The sequence below is a fragment of the Marmota flaviventris genome, chromosome X (genome assembly GCF_047511675.1).
Source record: "Marmota flaviventris isolate mMarFla1 chromosome X, mMarFla1.hap1, whole genome shotgun sequence".
Lineage (NCBI taxonomy): Eukaryota > Metazoa > Chordata > Mammalia > Rodentia > Sciuridae > Marmota > Marmota flaviventris.
Window position 1 is genome coordinate 85,100,171 of NC_092518.1, and position 19,432 is coordinate 85,119,602.

The following is a 19,432-nucleotide window of genomic DNA, read 5'->3' on the forward strand; positions in this document are numbered from 1 at the left end:
TGATAAATGCTAATGTCATTTTACTCCCGCATGACTCATAAATTTTTTTAAAAAAATATTATTTTCTTTCACATTTGTTTTTGAGATTTAATTAACAGATGACATTGTATTTGCTGTTAATGTGAAAATATGAACATAAAACAATTGGATAAGTAGTTTGACCACAGCAAAAGAGAGAAATTGATATTTCAATGTGACAGAAAAAGTGAATAGGTGACTAATTAAAGTATAGGAAATTTTCATGTAGCTTGTGAGGTTTTGGTTATTGGGCAGTTTTATGCATATAGTTGAAAAACAAACATAAATTCCTTCCAATGTGGAAACATAATAGCCCAAATAAGAAAATACAGAAAATTAAATTAAGGCAATTTCTATTAAACCTGGGACATAATGAGTGAAATGCTCAGTGGAACTGAAATCTCTGACGTGTGTAGGCTTGTCCCAGTTACATCTCCTAGAAGATGTTTTTAAAAGATTGAAAACTTTTCTTTTATATCTATGAACAACTTTCTTTTGTCTAACAACCTGACCGACAAATCCTCCTTGTCACACCCTGGTATTAAACATTAGATTGAATATTTTATTTTTTAATCTTTGACTCTCTTCAGAGTATTTGATTATACTGTAAGATAGATATTTGTTTATATTTCCTTGTATCATAATGAGTTATGAAACTGATTGGTTTTAGTTATTGTTTTCTTTATTTTTTTCTTTGTTTTTGTTTTCAGTTTGTCTATGCTGGGAACCAAACCCAGGGACTTACATATGCTAGGCAAATGCTCTACCATTGAGCTACATCTCAAGTTCTGAAACTTGTTTATTTTTATTTTTTATATTTTTTTAGTTGTAAATGGACACAATATCTTTATCTTATTTATTCATTTTTTATGTGGTGCTGAGGATTGAACTAAGTTTCTCACATGTGCCAGGCAAGTGGTCTACCACTGAATTACAACCCCAGCCCTGTGGCTTGGTTTTAATTCAGCTCTTCTATGTATATAACAGCAAAGCTGAGTTTTCCATTCAGTTTAGACTAAATTACTTAAGTTCAAAATTTAGTTTTAGGATCTAAATCCTAGAAATCAATAAAGTATTTCTTTGTCTTTCTTTGCCTTTCTATGCATTTATTTCTCTCAGAAATCCCAAAAGAAATTATGTCAGAGCTAAGTTAGTATATGGTGTTTTGTTTGTTGACTAAATATCACTTAAGTACCATTCAATTTCAATAGGCAAATTCATGAATAAAAGTGAATGAAATAAATGGTCTGGCTGTTTATCTGATCTGCTGAATATATGCTTTGGGAAACATGCCTACATGAAAGAAAAAAAATTACTGAAGAAACCTTGAATGTGGAAACATCTGACACTGTCACAGATTTGAGATAATGCACAGAACAAGTTATTTTCCTTCATATGTATTTGATTTTCAGGATAGAGTTTTTTTTTTTTTAAATACTCATTCAAGAGAATAATACTTTGTAATTACTTTATAATAATTGCTTATTGACCTACTAATTCCAAGCAACATCTGACTACTTTATTAATGTTACTACCAGAAAATGACAATAAATACCTTAGAGGACTTCAAAATTACTTAATCTATTTCTATTTTACTTTTCCAATATCAAAAGTTTTAAGTGAGTCATAGTTACAGCATGTTTACAGAACTGGGACTATAACATAGTTTGCCAGACTACCAATCTTACTATTTTCCACTCAATCCAACTGACTTTTTAGAGTTATAACACTAAATATTAAAATGAAAAATATAAACTTTCTAGGAGCTATCCATGATTACTAAAGATATATTAAGAAGCATGCCAGAAACAATAGAATATCTTCCTTTTACCCCTAAATTAAAGACAAATCTTTTGACACCTAGCACCAGAGGATTGAGGAGAAACAATTCTGGAAACACAATGTGTTATTAATTTTAACATGTATTTTTATCTCTTAAAATTTAATATATGCATAATTTAACAAATCAAAAATCTTTGTAAGACTTGGTGAAAAAACACTCTAATTTGCATCTCCCAAAACACATTTTCAATAAATTTACTATTTATTTTTTGTTTTCTTTTTCTTTTATTTTAAAAATTATTTTGAATCATATTAATTATACAAAGAATGAGCTTCTTTGTGACATTTTCATATATGCAAACATTGAACTTGATCATATTCATCCTCTTAGCTTGTAATTCCATTGTTCCATATGTCCTCCTGTTTGTTTATCCTTCAAGATTTGATGATTTTTTTTTATGTAGTGGTAGTTTTGATATGTTTTATCTTTTATGTATCAATTACTGATTTTATCTTTTTTATTTATATATGACAGCAAATGCATTACAATTCTTTTTAAACATATATAGCACAATATTTCATATCTCTGGTTGTATACAAAGTATATTCACACTAATTTGTGTTGTCATGTACTTTGGAAAATGATGACTATCACATTCCACAATCATTTATAAGCCCATGCCCCTTCTCTTCCCCTCCAACCCCTCTGCCTTATCTAGATTTGGACTATTCCTCCCATACTCCCTCTCCCTATCCCACTATGAATCAGCCTCATTATCAAAGAAAATAAGCATTTGGTTTATTGGAATTGACTAACTTCACTTAGAATTATCTTCTCTAACTCCATCCATTTATCTGCAAATGCCATGATTTTATGCTCTGTTATTGCCGAGTAATATTGCATTGTGTATATACGCCACATTTTTTGTTCATTCATCTATTGAAGGGCATTGAGGTTGGTTCCATAGTTCAGCTATTGTGAATTCTGCTGCCACAAACATTGATGTGGCCTTGTCCTTGCAGTATGCTGTTTTTAAGTCCTTTGGGTATAAACTGAGGAGTGGGATACCTGGTTCAAATGGTGGTTTCATTCCAAGGTTTCCAAGGAATACTGTTTTCCAGATTGGCTGCACCAATTTGCAGTCCCATGAGCAATATATGAGTGTGCCTTTTTCCCCACATCCTCACCAACACTTATTGTTATTTCTATTCTTGATAGCCACCATTCTGACTGGAGTGAGATGAAATTTTACAGTACATAGATTTGCATTTCTCTAATTGCTAGAGATAATGAACATTGTTCATATATTTGTTGATTGATTGTATATCATATTCTGAGAAGTGTCTGTTCAGGTTCTTGGCACATTTATTGATTGGGCTATTGGGTTTTTTTGACGCTTAGCTTATTGAGTTATTTGTATACCTTACAGGTTATGGCTCTATCTGATGCGTGAGGGGTAAAGATTTACTCCCAAGTTGTACGATCTCTATTCACCTAACAGATTGTTTCTTTTCTGAGAAGAAGCTTTTTTAGTTTGAATCCATTCCATTTATTGATTCTTGATTTTAATTCTTGTGCCACAGGATTCTTATTAAGGAAGATGGGGCCTAATCTCACAATATGGAGATTATGGCCTGCTTTTTATTTTATTAGATACAGGGTCTCTTGTTTTATTCCTAAGTCCTTGATCCATTTTGAGTTGAGTTTTGTGCATGGTGAGAGATAGTGGTTTAATTTCATTTTATTGCATATGAATTTCCAGTTTTCCCAGCACCATTTATTGAAGAGGCTATCTTTTCTCCAATACAGGTTTTTGGCAAATTTGTCTAATATAAGATAATTTTAATTTTGTGGGTTAGTCTCTGTGTCCTCTATTCTGTACCTGTGGTCTACCAGTCTGTTTTGGAGCCAATACCATACTATTTTTGTTACTATTGCTCTGTACTATAGTTTAAGGTCTGATATATTGATGCCTCCTGCTTCACTCTTTCTGCTAAGGATTTCTTTAGCTATTCTGAGTCTCTTATTTTTCCAGATAAATTTCATAATTGCTTTTACTATTTTTATGAAGGATGTCATTGGGATTTTGATCAGAATTGCATTGTATCTATATATTGCTTTTGGAAGTATGGTCATTTTGGTAATATTAATTCTGCCTATTCAAGAGCAAGGTATTTCTTTCCATCTTCTAAGGTTACTTTGACTTCTTTGTTTAGAGTTTTGTAATTTCCATTATATAGTTCTTTCACCTCTTTTGTTAAGTTGATTCCCAAGTATTTTTTATTTTATTTTATTTTATTTATTTGAGGCTATTGTAAATGGGGTGGTTTTTCTCATTTCCATTTCTGAGGATTTATCACTGATGTACAGAAATGCCTTTGATTTATAGGTGTTAATTTTGTATCCTGCTACTTTGCTGAATTAATTTACTAGTTTTATAAATTTTCTTTTGGAACTTTTAGGGTCTTCTAGGTATAGAATCATATCATCAGCAAATAGTTCCAATTTGAGTCATTCTTCTCCTATGTATATCCCTTTAATCTCTTTCTTCTGTTTGATTACTCTGGCCAGTGTTTCAAGAACTAGGTGAAATAGAATTGGTGAAAGAGGGCATCCCTGTCTTATTCCACTTTTTAGAGGGGATGCCTTCAATTTTCCTCATTTAGAATGATTTTGACCTAGATAGATGGCCTTTATGATGTTGAGATATGTTTCTCATACCATAATTTTTCTAGTGTTTTGAACATAAAGGGGTGCTATATTTTGTCAAATTATTTTTCTGCATTTATTGAGATGATCATATGATTCTTACCTTTAAGTCATTGTGATGAATTACATGTATTGATTTCTGTATATTGAACCAAACTTGCATCCCTGGGATAAATCCCACTTGATTGTGAAGCATAGTCTTTTTGATGTGCTTTAATATTCGATTTGCTAGAATTTTATTGAAACTTTTTGCATCTACATTCATTAGAGGTATTGGTCTGAAGTTTTCTTTTTTTTTTTTTAATGTTTCTTTGCCTGATATTGGAATCAGGGTTATATTGGCCTCATAGAATGAGTTTGAAAGTGCTGCCTCTTTTTCTATTTTGTTAAATAAGTTGAAGAGTATTGGTATCAGTTCTTCTTTAAAGGTATTGTAGACCTAAGCTGTGTATCCATCCGGTCCTGGGCTTTTCTTTGTTGATGAGCTTTTGATGGTGCCTGCTACTTCATCACTTGACATTGATCTGTTTAAATTGTGTACATTATCCTGATTCAATTTGGGCATCTATATGTCTCTAGAAAATTTCTTGCTGCCTTTGATATTTTATATTTTATGGAGTACAAGTTTTCAAAATAATTTCTATTTATCTTCTGTATTTCTGTGTATCTGTTGTGATATTTCCTTTTTCATCACATATGTAGTGATTTGCGTTTTCCCTCAACTTCTTTTCATTAGCATGGCTAAGGGTCTGACAATTTTATGTATTTTTTCAAAGAACCAACTTTTTGTTCTGTTAATTTTTTTCAATTCTTTTTTTGTTTGTTTCAATGTCATTGATTTTAGCTCTGATTTTAATTATTTCCTGTCTTCTGCTGATTTTGTTGTAGATTTGTTCTTTTTCTGGAGCTTTGATATGCATGTTAAGTCATTTATTTGTTGATATTTATCTTTTAAGGAATGAACTCCATGCAATGAACTTTCCTCTTAGAACTGCTTTCATAGTGCCCAGATATTTCAATATGTTGTATCTGTGTTCTCAGTCACCTTTAAATTTTTTTTAATCTCCTCCTTGGTATCTTCTGCAACCCATTGTTCATTCAGTAGCATACTATTTGGTCTCCAGGTGTTGGAGTGGATTTTATTTCTTATTTTATCATTGATTTCTAATTTCATTCCATCATTATTAGACAGAATGCAGGGTAGTATCTCTACTTTTTTATATTTGCTAAGAGTTCCTTTGTGGTATAGTATATGGTCTATTTTAGAGAAGGATACATGTGCTGCTGAGAAGAAAGTATATTCTATCATTGAAGGATGAAATATTCTTTATATATTAGTTAAGTCTAAGTTATTGATTGTATTATTGAATTCTATAATTTCTTTGTTCAGCTTTTGTTTGGAAGATATATCTAGTGGTGAAAGAGGTGTGTTAAAGTCACCCAAAATTACTGTCTTGTGGTCTACTTGACTCTTGAACTTGAGAAGAGTTTGTTTGATTAACATAGATTCTATATTGTTTGATATATATATATATATATATATATATATATATATATATATATATATATATATATATAATTGTTCAGTTTTGTTGGTGTATGGTTTCCTTAGCAGTATGTAGTGTCCTTCTTTATCCTCTTTGATTGACTTTAGTTTGAAGTCTACTCTACTTGATATAAGGATGGAAACACCTGCTTGCTTCTGCAGTCCTTGTTTGGTATTTTTTTATTTAATCTGCTAGTCTATGTCTTTTGATTGGTGACTTTAGGCCATTAACATTCTTGGTTATTATTAAGACATCATTTGTATCCCCAGGTATTTTTGTTTATTTTTGTTATTCAACTTGACTAGCTTTCTTCTCTGATTAGATTTGCCATTAGTATAATCTCTCCCTCTGCTGATTTACATCATTGTTTTCATTTCCTCTTCTTGAAATATTTTGCAGAGGATGTTTTATAGTGAAGGATTTCTAGTTGTAAATTCTTTTAAATTTTGTTTATCATGGAACATTTTTATTTCATCCACAAATCTAAAGCTTACTTTTGCTGGACATAAGATTCTTGGTTGGCATCCATTTTCTTTCAGAGCTTGGTATATGTTGTTCTATGATCTCCTGGCTTTGAGGGTCTGGGTTGAAAAATCTGTTGAGATACAAATTGGTCTCCCACTATATGTGATCTGATTCCTCTCTCTTGTGGTTTTTAAGATTCTATCCTTATTCTGTATGCGGCAGTTTCATTATAATATTCCTTGGTGTAGATCTATTGTAATTTTGTACATATGGTGTCCTGTGAGCCTCTTGTATTTGGTTTTCAAACTCATTCTTTATACTTGGGAAATTTTCTGATATTATCTCATTGAAGAGATTTGTTCATTCCTTTGGTTTGAAACTCTGTATCTTCCTCTATCCCAATAACTCTTAGATTTGGTCTTTTGATGCTGTTCTATAATTCTTGGACGTTCTGTTCATGGTTTCTAACAATCTTCACTATGTGATCCACTTTATTTTCTATATTGTATACTTTGTCTTCATTATTTATTTATTTAACTTCCAAGTGAACTAGTCTCTTGGTTATGCTTTCTATTGAGTTTTTTATTTGGTTTATTGTATTCTTTATTTCAAGGATTTCTGATGTTTTTGTTTGTTTTTTTGTTTTTTCAGTCTCTATCTCTCTTGAAGAAATCTTGTGCTACTTGTATTGCTGTCTTATCTCGTTGTTGGAGTGATGAATTTTTGCCTGTATTTGCTCATTTAGGTCATTCTTTAATTCACAGATTATTTTAATTATGAACCTTCTGAACTCTTTCTCTCACATTTCACCAACTTTGCTCTCCATGGGTTCTGTTATTATAGTGTCCTGGTTTGTTTGGGGCACTTTTCTCCTTTTGTTTCCATGTTGTCTATGTGTTTTCCTTTCTTGCAGTATGGATCTGACATATTGCAGTTTCTTCCCTATATTCTTGTAGTATCCATGCAGATTGTCTGTACCTCACCTTGATGTTGAGCTTCCAGACCCTGCTGGTGTCTCTTCATGAATGCAATTGCATCCTGGACCTGGGTCCTGCGGAAATTGTTGTGGGTGGAACTGGGCCTCTGGGCTTGACTGCCCTTGGTAGACTGCTGGTCAGAAGGTGCAGTCCTGAGCCATAAACTAGACTCTAATGGGTATGTGCTCCATCTAGGGAGGGGTGTACCTGGCCTACTGAGAGCCTGGGTCCTTTGCGAGCTGGTGTGGGAGGTCTGGATTGGAACTTGGCTTCCACAGTTGTCTGCTGGTCAGAAGAGGTGGTCCTGCACCAGAGGCTAGGCTCTGGCTGGTGTCTGTTCTGCAGGGAGAGGGGTTGACCATGCCTGCTGTGAGCCTGGGACCCACATAGGCCAGTGTGGTTGAGTTTGGCCTGATTTTATCTTTGTGGTTATCATAAGGCTTACATAAAACATGTTATATATATAAACTCTATTTTAAGCTGATAGTCACTTAGTTTACCTGTACATAACATTCTACATATTACCTTCTTTTCTCTATATTATGTCATCGATGTCAAAATTTACATGCATTCGGCACTATGTATGCATTAACAAATTAATAGAGATATAGTCATTTTAACTAAAAATTATGATTATTTTAAAATTTTACCTGTTCACTTTGATAGTGGAGTTAAAAGTCATTTATACATCACAGTTACAATATTGAATTCAGTTGAATCTGATAAAGTTTTTTCACTCTGTTTTTCTTCTTTTTCTTTTTATTCTTCTATTTGATCTGATGAAGTAATTGTAAATTACAGTCTTTGAGCTTATTGATTCTTCTGCTAATCAAATCCCTGTTAAAAGTTTCTCATATTTTTTATTTCTCTCATTATAATTTTAGCCACAGAATTTCTGTTTGGTTAGTTTTTGGGGTTTTTAATCTCTCTGTTGAACTTCGAATTTTTATAATGTGTTGTTTTTCTAATTTTATTTCAGTTTATTAGTTGTCCATACATGTTCTCTTATGGTTCTGAGTTTCTTTTACATAATTATTATTAATTCTTTGGAATTAATATTTCTTTATATTTGGTTACTGGTGCTTTTTTATGCCCCTTATGGATGTCATGTTTTCTTGATTTTTTTTTGTGATCCTTTTTATTTTTTTGTGATTGTGTCTATGTGTTTGAAGGATGCGTGTATTCTATTCCCTACAGGCTGACTTGCAAGAAATGCTTTTTTGCCAAACAATATGTCCAAAGATTCTGGGAAGGCTATCTGAAGGGAAAGCAGTAATCAGGAAGGATTATTCCTGGATTTTTCAGAATGCTTCACTTCATCAAGTTCTAGCAAAGTAGCTGGCTTAGCACTGTGGTCTATGGATGGTGGCCTAGAACTTGGCTAATGAGGTTAAGTTTGCAGACTTTTTCCATGGAGTCAAATCAGAATTTATGACTCAAAAAGAAATATCTGATTCCTGAGCCCATGGTTGTAGAACTGGAACTGGCATCTGCTGTCGTAGATCAGTTGACAGGGTTTATAAGAAACAGTTTAGACCCTGAGTATACAAGGATGGGCCTGGAATCTGTGTTATTACTTGTAGTTCTATGGATGTTGACCTGGTGGGAAAGTAGGCCATTGAGATTGAGACTGGAGGAGCTGCCTTAATACTTGATTAGGCATGGTACACAAGTCCTCAATTATATGTTCAGAGCCTCAGTCCATGGAGACTTGGCTGGAACTGGGGTAGGGATAGAGCTTGAGTCTCCTCAAGCTTAAAGCCATGGGACCAAGCCTGGTACTTCGGGCTTCAAAAGCTAGTGTTTTAGTTAGCTTTTTCATCTTTGTGATGAAAGACCAGATAAGAACAGCATAGAGGAGTAAAAGTTTATTTGGAGATCATAATCTCATACATCTCAGTACATAGGTGGCCAACTATTCCTCTGGGCTCAAGGTAAGTCAGAATATCATGGTGGAGGGGTGTGGTGGAATAAAGCACCTCAGGACATGACAGAGAAGAAGCAGAAAGAGCTCTGCTCATTGGAAAAAAAAGACATAAACCCCAAAACAGGCCTATAGTGACCCATCTCCTCTAGTCACACTGATTAAATTAAGATTCTCACAATTTAACCATTTTACCTGTGCACCTTCTTACTTTTTTTTATACACATGACCTTTTGGGGGGACACCTCATATCTAAATCATGATATTCTTCTCCCAATCCCACTAAATCGTGTTCATTTTCAAGATCTTCATGATCTGACAGTGTCATCATTGCCCAAAAGTCCAAGTACAAAGTCTGCCCTGAAACCCAAGTCAAAGTTTTAGCATGAACAGCTACAAAACCAAATGAATATTACATGTCCAATATGTAATGGCACAGGGTAAATATTTTCATTAAAAAAGGGAGAAATAAGGGCATAGAGAGAAGAGATTAGACTAAAGCAAAGCCAAAATCCAGCTAGGCAAACAATTACTATTGCTCCATTTTCAACATGTGGGACAGATAATATTGTGATGTTTTCTCCAAAGGGCTTCTGTAATTCCACACCTATGGCCTTGCTGTTTGCCATATACATGGCCTCCCTCTTGTTTTCTACCTTATCAATTTCTGCAGATTTCCTCAGGAGACATCTCACATTACTGACATCTCTTAATCTCAAGGGTTTCTATTGCTACTTCCGTTTCCTTCTCACTTTTTCATTTTTAAACCTCTTAGGAATAGCCCACAGGGACTGTGATTCTGCTACAGAGTTCCTAGCCTCCCAGGCTTTCTTTTGAAATCTCGGAAGAAGTCTTCATGACCCCCAACTCTAGCATCCTACAATCTTTCAGAAACAGCACCATGTGGTTGATGCCAAGCTCTTCCAACATATAGGGGAGTAGTGAAGTCTTTTAGTACCACAGCTGCAGCAGCCCCTGAGTGACTATTGGAGCAGAGTGAAACAACTTCTTACACCCCCTACTCATATAAGCATGCCCCCATGATCTCCTCTTAGAGGAATTTTTAGTTTTACACCCTTTAGCATGAGAAGGGTGTGGTCTTGCCAATTCCTGGGATACCCTGACGATATCTCTCCTATTTTTTCTGGGTAAAGCACTGAGCTTTTCCTTAGTGAGAGTAATCTCATAAACAACCAAAATTTCCTTAGCCCCAGTCTTATTCACACTTTTCTGGTTAAAATGTGAGTTTTTCATATCTTTTTGCTTTGCTTTATATTTCTTGTTATCACTGAAAACTTGGCTAAAAGCTTCCAGCACTATCCATGGCATAGTCCAAATGCTGTGCTGCCTTGAAAATTTCTCTGCCAGATTAACTAGTCTATCACTTTTAAAGTTAGATTCATGAAAAGCCCAGGACATGTGCAAAATGTAGACAATTTTTTGGCAGAATGTAACATGAATGGATTCTAGTTTAATTTCAATGGAATCCTCCTCTTCTGAAACATTATGAGCCCATAATTCACTGTCCACCATCTGATCAGCATTCTGGTTTTATAAGACCCATCCATAATCACACATTAAATTACTCTTACAATGTTCTAAAGCCTTTCCAGCTTGTAACTATTAAACTTTTCAAAATTCCTCTTCTGGCAAACCAGCTTCAAAGGCATCTGAACTACAAGTTCAGGTTAGCCACAGCAAATGTTCCCACTTAATGGTATCAATTTCTGTTTTAGTCAGTTTTTTCTTCTCTGTGACCAAAGGACCTAACAAGAACAGTGTAGAGAAGAAAAAGTTTATTTGGGGGACTCCTCATATCTAAACGATAACAGCTAGCATGATACTGGAGAGAACCTAAAACTTGGGTCCATAGGCCAACCTGGTTCTGGGGTCTGTGGGGGCTGGAATGAAGTAGGGGGTCAGATTTGAGGTTATAAAGGCCATTCTTGCATTAAGCAATCTTGGGACTTGGATCCCACACTTGCTAGCCTACTCTCTGGGCTATGTGAGCTAGTCTAGTGGTGAGGCTGAGCTGAAGGCTGGATCTGCAGGTATCACATCAGCATTGAAGAAGCTCTAGAGCTTAATAAATAATTCTATCTTGGACCATAGAGCTGTATGAGGGCAGGACTGCTGCTGGTTTCAGAGGTTTATTAAGCATGGCACTGGGTCCATGACAAGGCTGAGTTTCCATCTCACTGTTTTCCCATGAAGAGGTTTTCTGTCTGAACTGTGTTTGTTGAGCCTTAAGGAGGAGTGATTCAGATAATTTGCAACTAGCATTCCTGTTTTCTTCAATGTATTTTTTTTTCTTATTTCTATACTACACCCGGGTGATATAATCTCTCACTCATATTTGTTAACTCTTCTGAAGGTGTTTCCATGTGTTGATAATTGTTCAAATTGATCCTCATGCTTTTTCAAGGGGGAGAGCACTGGGAAATAATATTCTTTCATCTTGAGATTATCCTACCTTGTTTAATATGTTTCTTTGTTTGATTTTGATTACTTATGTTTACATAAACATTCAGATCTCATTGTTATAATCTCCAAGAATATTGCAAATATCCTCCTTATATGTACACATGTGAATTATCTTATACTTCATGCTCTTAAATAAATCCTCCTGGGGTCTTCTGTTCCACTACAGTTTGAAATACTTGTTCTCTAGGATTTTTGCACAGCTTTCATGTTGGGATCAATTTTTACCATCACTCCTTTCCCCCTCTTGTGTATGATCCCTTAAATCTTGCATCACATATCTTAACTAGAGTTCTCAATTAATTTTCTGAAGCTTATTTTTGAACTTTTTTTTAATTGGAGTACATGAGACATACTGTTAAATGACCCTTTGTGATTAAATGCATCTTTAATTTACCCTAAGAGTTAATTGATAAATTACATACATGAGTTTAGGTTTTGAATTTTTTTCTCAAATTTGTAACTGTTATTTATTTCCATAAATCATATTATTCAGATGTTGAATCTTTTTATTAGTTCTGTGCTAATATAATTTTCCTCTTGTTTTTCACTGTGTCTATAGTTAGGCTCCCCCACTGAGGCTTCTGGTGAGTTACTTTATGCTTTTAGTATATGACCAAGGCCATGAATCAACTATGTTATGTCAGTGTGTAGTCAAGGTTAGAAACACTTTGATTCAGTGTATGTACTCAAGGTCATAAACATCTGCTTATGAACATGCACCCACTTATTTAATCCATGCACTGTATGTTCTTTGTTTTGACCTGTATATTAAAAATGCTTATGGAAATATCTGAGGGTGGGGCTGGCTAGGAGATATTTCTGTCACCTCCAAATAAAGGATGACCAGATGACCAATATTTCCATGTGCCTCCATCTTCTTTCAACTGCTGACTCCCCAAACCTTGCTTTTCAGGCCTGAGTTATTGCCCTCATTGTGGCAGTTGGCATAGTTGATCATATTCTATATAAGTGAGAGGTGCATCAAACACAGCGGACTGACCATGACCCACAACTAACATGAGGCACTCGGCTGCCACATTCCTATTGACATAGGCTCCTGTGGAAAGTTGTGAGTATAGAGGCTTTGCAAACAGTGAATTCCCAATTAAACAATAGTGCTGACTGGGAAGAAGTGGAAAAAGTGGGGTGGATTTTTTCACTACTTTGAAAGCTAAATGGACCAGTCTTTGTGGTACTCCACCCACCTCTGCACCCTCCAAGAGAAGCAAGAAGCCTTGGAGGAGCATATTTCACTTTGGAAGCTGAGGTATCTGAAGCAGGCTGGTCCACAATCTCCAGGGTATGATGAAATCTGAAGAAGAGCCTGTGGAGAAGCCCCTACTGTGAGCCCACCTCATGGTGCATCAGAAGATGAAATATTAGCAGCCCCAGGGCCTTGGAGATCAGACAGTAGGGTAGCTGAATGTTATAGAGTATACTACATACTGCCATACACCCAGGCAGAATTAGGGGACTTGGGTAAGCAATTTCACCAGCTTCCTGGGGAGCCCTTAGCTGCATGGGTCTTTCAACTGTGGGATGTAGGGGTGGAGAGCATTATTTCCTCTCCTAAGATGGAGTGTCTGACATCTATCACCAGCCACCCCTTGCTGAGACAGCGATTACAGAACAATTGCATGCATGAAAACAATAATCACTTTCTATAAATTGGGTTTATGGACAGCGAACCAATGTTGGTGAGCTACCAGAAACTGTGAGTAAATGGCAATCCTATGCTGATTTGGTTTAGATTCTACAAGAGTTTGGTATGCATTATGCAACATTTAATTTGAAGACACAGGGGTCAGATGATGAAAAATTTACTAGTGGCACAAGAGACCTGGTTTTTCAGCATGCCCCACCCACCACTTTTGGATGCTTGGTGGCTGTTTTAGCCCCATATGTTGGGTGCTGCATTAATGAAGTTACTACCATAATGGCTAGCCCTGGAGAATAAAAGAGCAAATGGCAGTCAAAAAAATGTACACAGAGCAACAGAGGCCTAGAAACTAGAAACAAAGGAAAAAGTGTCACATTAGAATCACTCTTATGGGGATTGGGATTGTAGCTCAGTGGTAGAACACATGCCTAGCATGTGTGAGGCATGATGTTCGATTCTCAGCACCACATATAAATAAATAAAGGTCCATCGACATCTAAAAAATAAAATAAAATAAAAAAAAGAATCATTCATATGTAGATGTGGGCTGATCTGGCAACAGGGGTATATAAAGAGAAGGTAGACCTCCAGCCTGATATAGCCCTTCTTGAGTTGTGGAAGCAGCTGTGCCCACAACAATACCTGAAAATAGACAGAGATAAACAGACATGCCGGGAAGCCTGACCTGTGCAATTGAAAGACTATTTGAATGCTTCCAGGGAGTGTGAAGGGACTTTGTTCCAGTATGTCTAGGAAACTGGCTAAGGTGTCCCACCTTGCAGGGATAGGTGGAGACTGACAACCACATGTGGAGCTTGCTCTCCAAGGGTCCCTAAACAATATGCAGAGGGTATTGGTGGATACTGGAGCTGAATGTAATTTGGTGTTTGGCAAATCAGATGAATTCCCAGGTCCATATGCTAATATTAATAGCTGGATATTCATGTAATCCATGTAATCTTAATATGGCATGAGCCTATTAAGACCAGCAGGTTTCTGGTCAGTTATGAAAGAATGTAGAGGCTCACTACACCTTGGTAGAGAAACAGCTTGCATATGTGTATGTAGCCATGGTGGTCTTAGAGGCCATCAGGTGCTGCTGAAGTTTTGGTGCATATCAAGTATCATATGGCAAGATGGGTGCAGAATTAGGCAATTACCTTGAGGACAGGTATAACCAAGACACCTATCCTAGCAAAATAAAGGGTGTATTGGAAACAAAGGAGTGCTTTTTCTACTAATACCCTGTCCCATAAACTTCAACAGATTCTAGGCCTGGTGCAATATGCACCTGAGGAAATACTACATTGTGCTAATACATGTGAATCAATAGAGCCATTGTCTTTTAAGGATAAAGCAGTTACTGTGGATGGAAGTGCTTGGTAAACTGATGGACCTAGTAGATTGCTTGGGCCACTAGACTTCTTTAATGGAGCCAAGCAGCCAGTGGGTTGCATTACATGCCATATGGATGGTGGGAATGCATGAACCAGGACTCCTGATTATCTGTACAGATAACTGAGCTGTTTTTAAGGGGTTAATTTTGTGGATCACTACATGGAAAGTAGACAACTGGATGGTGGGGCATCAACCTTTGTAGTGTTAAGCTATGTGGCAGGACCTTCGGGCCATAGGCCATGAAATGGAAATAACTATAATACATGTTACTGGCCATGGTCCCCTGATTAGCTTAAGGAATTATGAAGAGATGCTTTGGCTAGGGTGTGGTGATTAGAGGAGGTGTCTCCTACCAAGCTGGAAGTTTGGTTGTACCACTGCTTACAACATGCAGGTAGGAAAACTATGTGGAATGTAATTAAACAGTGGGGCCTGCCTTTAACATGGAAAACACTGATTAGAGGCTTACAATGCATGCATGGTTTGTACTGAGGAATATTCAAACCCAACACTTTGGAGTCATGAATAGCCAAACAATACATGGAAAAATCCCTTTGACCTGATGTCAGGTTGACTATGTTGGACCTTTACCAAAGTCAAAATGGACTATGTTTGCCATGATGACAATGAATACAGTTTCAGCCTTGTTGTTTGTCTAGCCCAAAGATCAAACAAACCAGCTTATTATGATTTGTATAACAATGTTGATGGCCTTGTACAGCCAGCCCATTACAATAGATAATGATCAAGGTACTCATTTTACAGGTCAGGATTTGTATTGATGGGCAACTCAATTACAGATTCAATGGAAGCTGCATGTATCCTATTGACTACAGGCTGCAAGCAGATTAAAATATATAGTGAACTGCTCAAGGAGGGATTTAGGACTGCAGTCAACCCATATTCTATGAAAGGGTGGGCACAGTGTCTGTGGGCAGTTGTGAAAGCTCTAAATGAGCCTCAACAGTGAGGGGGACCAGTTGCTGCACTGCATAACAACACCAATATAAATCCAGGTGACAACAGAGGGATGTCGTATTTAAGGCTGGGTTTGGAGAGCAAGAGGGTATTTTTTTTTGCCTGCTCCCACTGTATTGAATACTGAGCAAACTATAGAGTGGACATGCCCTGGATGATATGGTTCTCTACCTTGGTTGGGTAGCCCCAGGGAAACGGTTTAGAGTGTGATTTTTCTTGTGATGCCTTGGGAAAATAGTGAAACTCCCCACTCCCATAAATGTGACTTTGCCAGGTCCTGTAGATGGGACAAAGATTTTAAAGAACATATTTGTTTTGTTATCAACTTTAGTTATTAACTTTTGTGAGTTCCCCTGTGTTGGTGCACACTGAGTCTGCTGAAGTTGAGAATCAAACTGTATGAGTGTGGTATCACTGCCCAGGGAAGTCACCAGAGGCAGCCACTGTGCTTTCTCAGGATTTAAAGTTGGCATGCATTCTCCTGAATGGACATAATTTTTCTGTGCTAGTGTCTGTACCTGCTTTGTCCTTTTGTCCATAGGTGTGTCCTCACTCTCACCATTGTGGACTGGGCATGCCAGAGTAGTAAACACTTCTGCTTGTTGAATATGCACAGAATTGCCTATGTTCTGCTGCTGAACTTCCTAGGAAAATTCAAACTATGTCCCTGGATAATTGGACATGGCTGGGAAACACTTTTGGTGCTACATCAATGTGGGATGAAACTAAGGCAACCATTGTGACTATGGTTCATGCTTGATTTAATGCCTCTTGCTCATGGATGGGGTACTCTATTTTGAATGCAATGGTCTGGCTCCTAGCTATACACATAGAGCTAGAGTTCAGGTAGCCATATGTTTGGAGAAAATGGAAGGTACAGAACCTGTGGGTTAGGTCCCTAGAGGTTCTGCAAGATTATCCAACCAGATGTCAATAGAAAAAGTATGACTGTCATTCCAGTGCCCCATGGAACCCTGAGGGTTTGTGGCACTCACAGATGCTGTATCTCTTTGAAACCGAACAGAGCATTGAACTTGGGGTCGCCCCTATGTCCCAGCAACAATATGCCAAACACTGCTTTAGAGACCTGCTAATCAGGAGATTGTGACAGCCTATTACAAAGTGTGCTGGATACCTTTGTGTTATTATGCTCCTGTTTTGTTTTTTTTCCACAAGGGGCGTCCCTAGTTACTGAAGTGCAGGTAACTGCCTTGGTTGAGCATAAAGCCCAAAATTTAAATCATATAAAGCAGACTCCATCTCCGGTACATGAAAAGATTTATCAAATATATAAAGTTATGCTACAAAATTGCATATCATTTGTTTATTTGACAGCAGCACAGGGAGGGGTATATATTATTCTTGATACCACATGTTCTATATACATTCAGGATCACCAGAGAATATTAGTATGCTTTTAGCATATATGACTTTTGAAGCAACAGCCATTTCGCAGCTGACTGATGATCGTTTGCAGGAATGGTGAGCTGAATTAGGCACCGCCTGGAGATGGCTTCTGGTAATACTAGGTAATGGTGCTTGTTTCCTGGTTGTATGTTGCTACTGCTTATATTATTTTGTGATATATGGACACAGCGCTCTGTCCCCCTCACTAAAGGATCATTGTAAAATACTTTAGATACATAGATTGTATGGGGAGAAATCATAACACCATAGATCACTGGGGCAGATATAAAATGGCTATAGATAGGTTTCCCTTGCTGAGGATTCTGGTCATCTATGTTGTGTTTTTAGTTTGCAACCAAGGCCATGAATCAGATATGTTATGGTCACTGTGCAGTCAAGGTCTGAAACACTGATTCAATTCACGTACTCAAGGTCATAAACATTTGTTTGTGAGCATGTGCCCACTTATGTAACCTGTTGGCAGTGTGCTTTCTTCGTTTATAACAAAAACCTGTGGAAATGGTTTGGGGGTATTGCTGACTCCAAATAAAGGTTGTCCAATATTTTCATCATGCCTCTCAACCTCTTTCAAACCACTTTCAACTGCTAGATCCCCAATCCTTGTTTCTTGGGCCTAAGCCTTACCCTCAGTATGATACACTCATATTAAAGTTTTTCATTTTTGTTTTTAGGAGATTTTCTCAATTTCATACTGTGATTATATTGGGTGTCTCATTCCATTTTTATATTCTTATTTTTAATATGTCGACTTTTTAACTTTTCATTATATCCTCTTCTGCTTTTTTGCTTATATTATTTATTTATTTTTTGTATTTAGTGCTGTTAACAGAAATTTATTAGCATTTAATTTACCCTGGGCATTTTTTTCTCTCCAGATTGATTTCTGTTGTTGATTTGTTTAGATCATGCTATTTCATATTAAACACTTGTCTAAAAACACCTGGACACTTGTTTGTGCATAATTAGAAGGGGAAAATAAAAGAAAATTGAACAATATGAAACTGGGACTTATTAAGTTAAATGTGCTGTACAAAATATATTAATTTAGCTGAACAGTTTAGCTGCACAACCTGTAATGTCATTCATTTTCATATATGTGTGTGTATATATATATATATATATATATATATATATATTGAATGTATTTCATATACGTACATAGTAAAAAAGAATGTATATATACAATTACATTTTTATATATGTATATTTGTGTATTTGTACTGGCTAAGTTCTCCAGAGAAGACTTTACAAGTCTTCATCATGGAGATCATTATGCTATCTCCCAAAGTTATGGATGCTAAATAATAAAAAGCTGCTGAAGAATCTCAGTATTGAGTACTTAATCTATGAAGTAAGCCTATCCAGAGTATGCTCTCACTAAAATAAATTACATGAATTACATTTATTATTTTCTCCTAGTATATAAAACACCTATTTTGCTTTCCTTATAGAACAATCCTGTGTTCTTAAGCGATTGTGAAAAACAAATTATTTATTTGTATGGATCAGTGGAGGGAATCTATATATAAATTATCTATTTTTCTCATTGACATTTCAAACCAGTTCTTCCAAAGGTGCATGATACTGATAATTAGTGATATTGTTAGGTATTCTATAATATAATTTTTGTTGTTTTCTAGTTTTTCCTGTCATCAGCTTGAAATTCACTTCCATATTGTTAATTTTCCTAGATTTTGTGCTAGCTTAGTGACTTCTCATCTGCCTAATTTATCTTCTGTTTTTTTTTTTTTTTTGCTGCTACTTCTATTCCATTATTTAGTTTTTATGAGATCATGACTTAGTCATACCTTGACTATAAGGTAAGTGGTGAACTGGAAAGTAGAATAATTATACTTTTATTCTAAAGCCACCATCATTCACTGAAAATTGAATTATATCATTTTCCCAGAATGTTCTGACATCATGTTCTTAAGAAAATATACCAGTTCTGGGCTTTCACAAATTATAAGCAACAACAGACTGTCAAACTCAATTCTTTCTCAGAAAAGCCTAAGCTACATTTGAAAAACATACTGTAAACTCATTGAAAAGTGTAAACTC

General features: G+C 36.0%; 1 pseudogene; it reads right to left on the reverse strand.

Moving 5' to 3' along the window:
- Nucleotides 1–7,711: 7,711 nt before the first annotated feature.
- LOC114091542 (RB1-inducible coiled-coil protein 1-like) overlaps nucleotides 7,712–19,432 on the reverse strand; it is a 156,143-nt pseudogene continuing 144,422 nt past the window's right edge.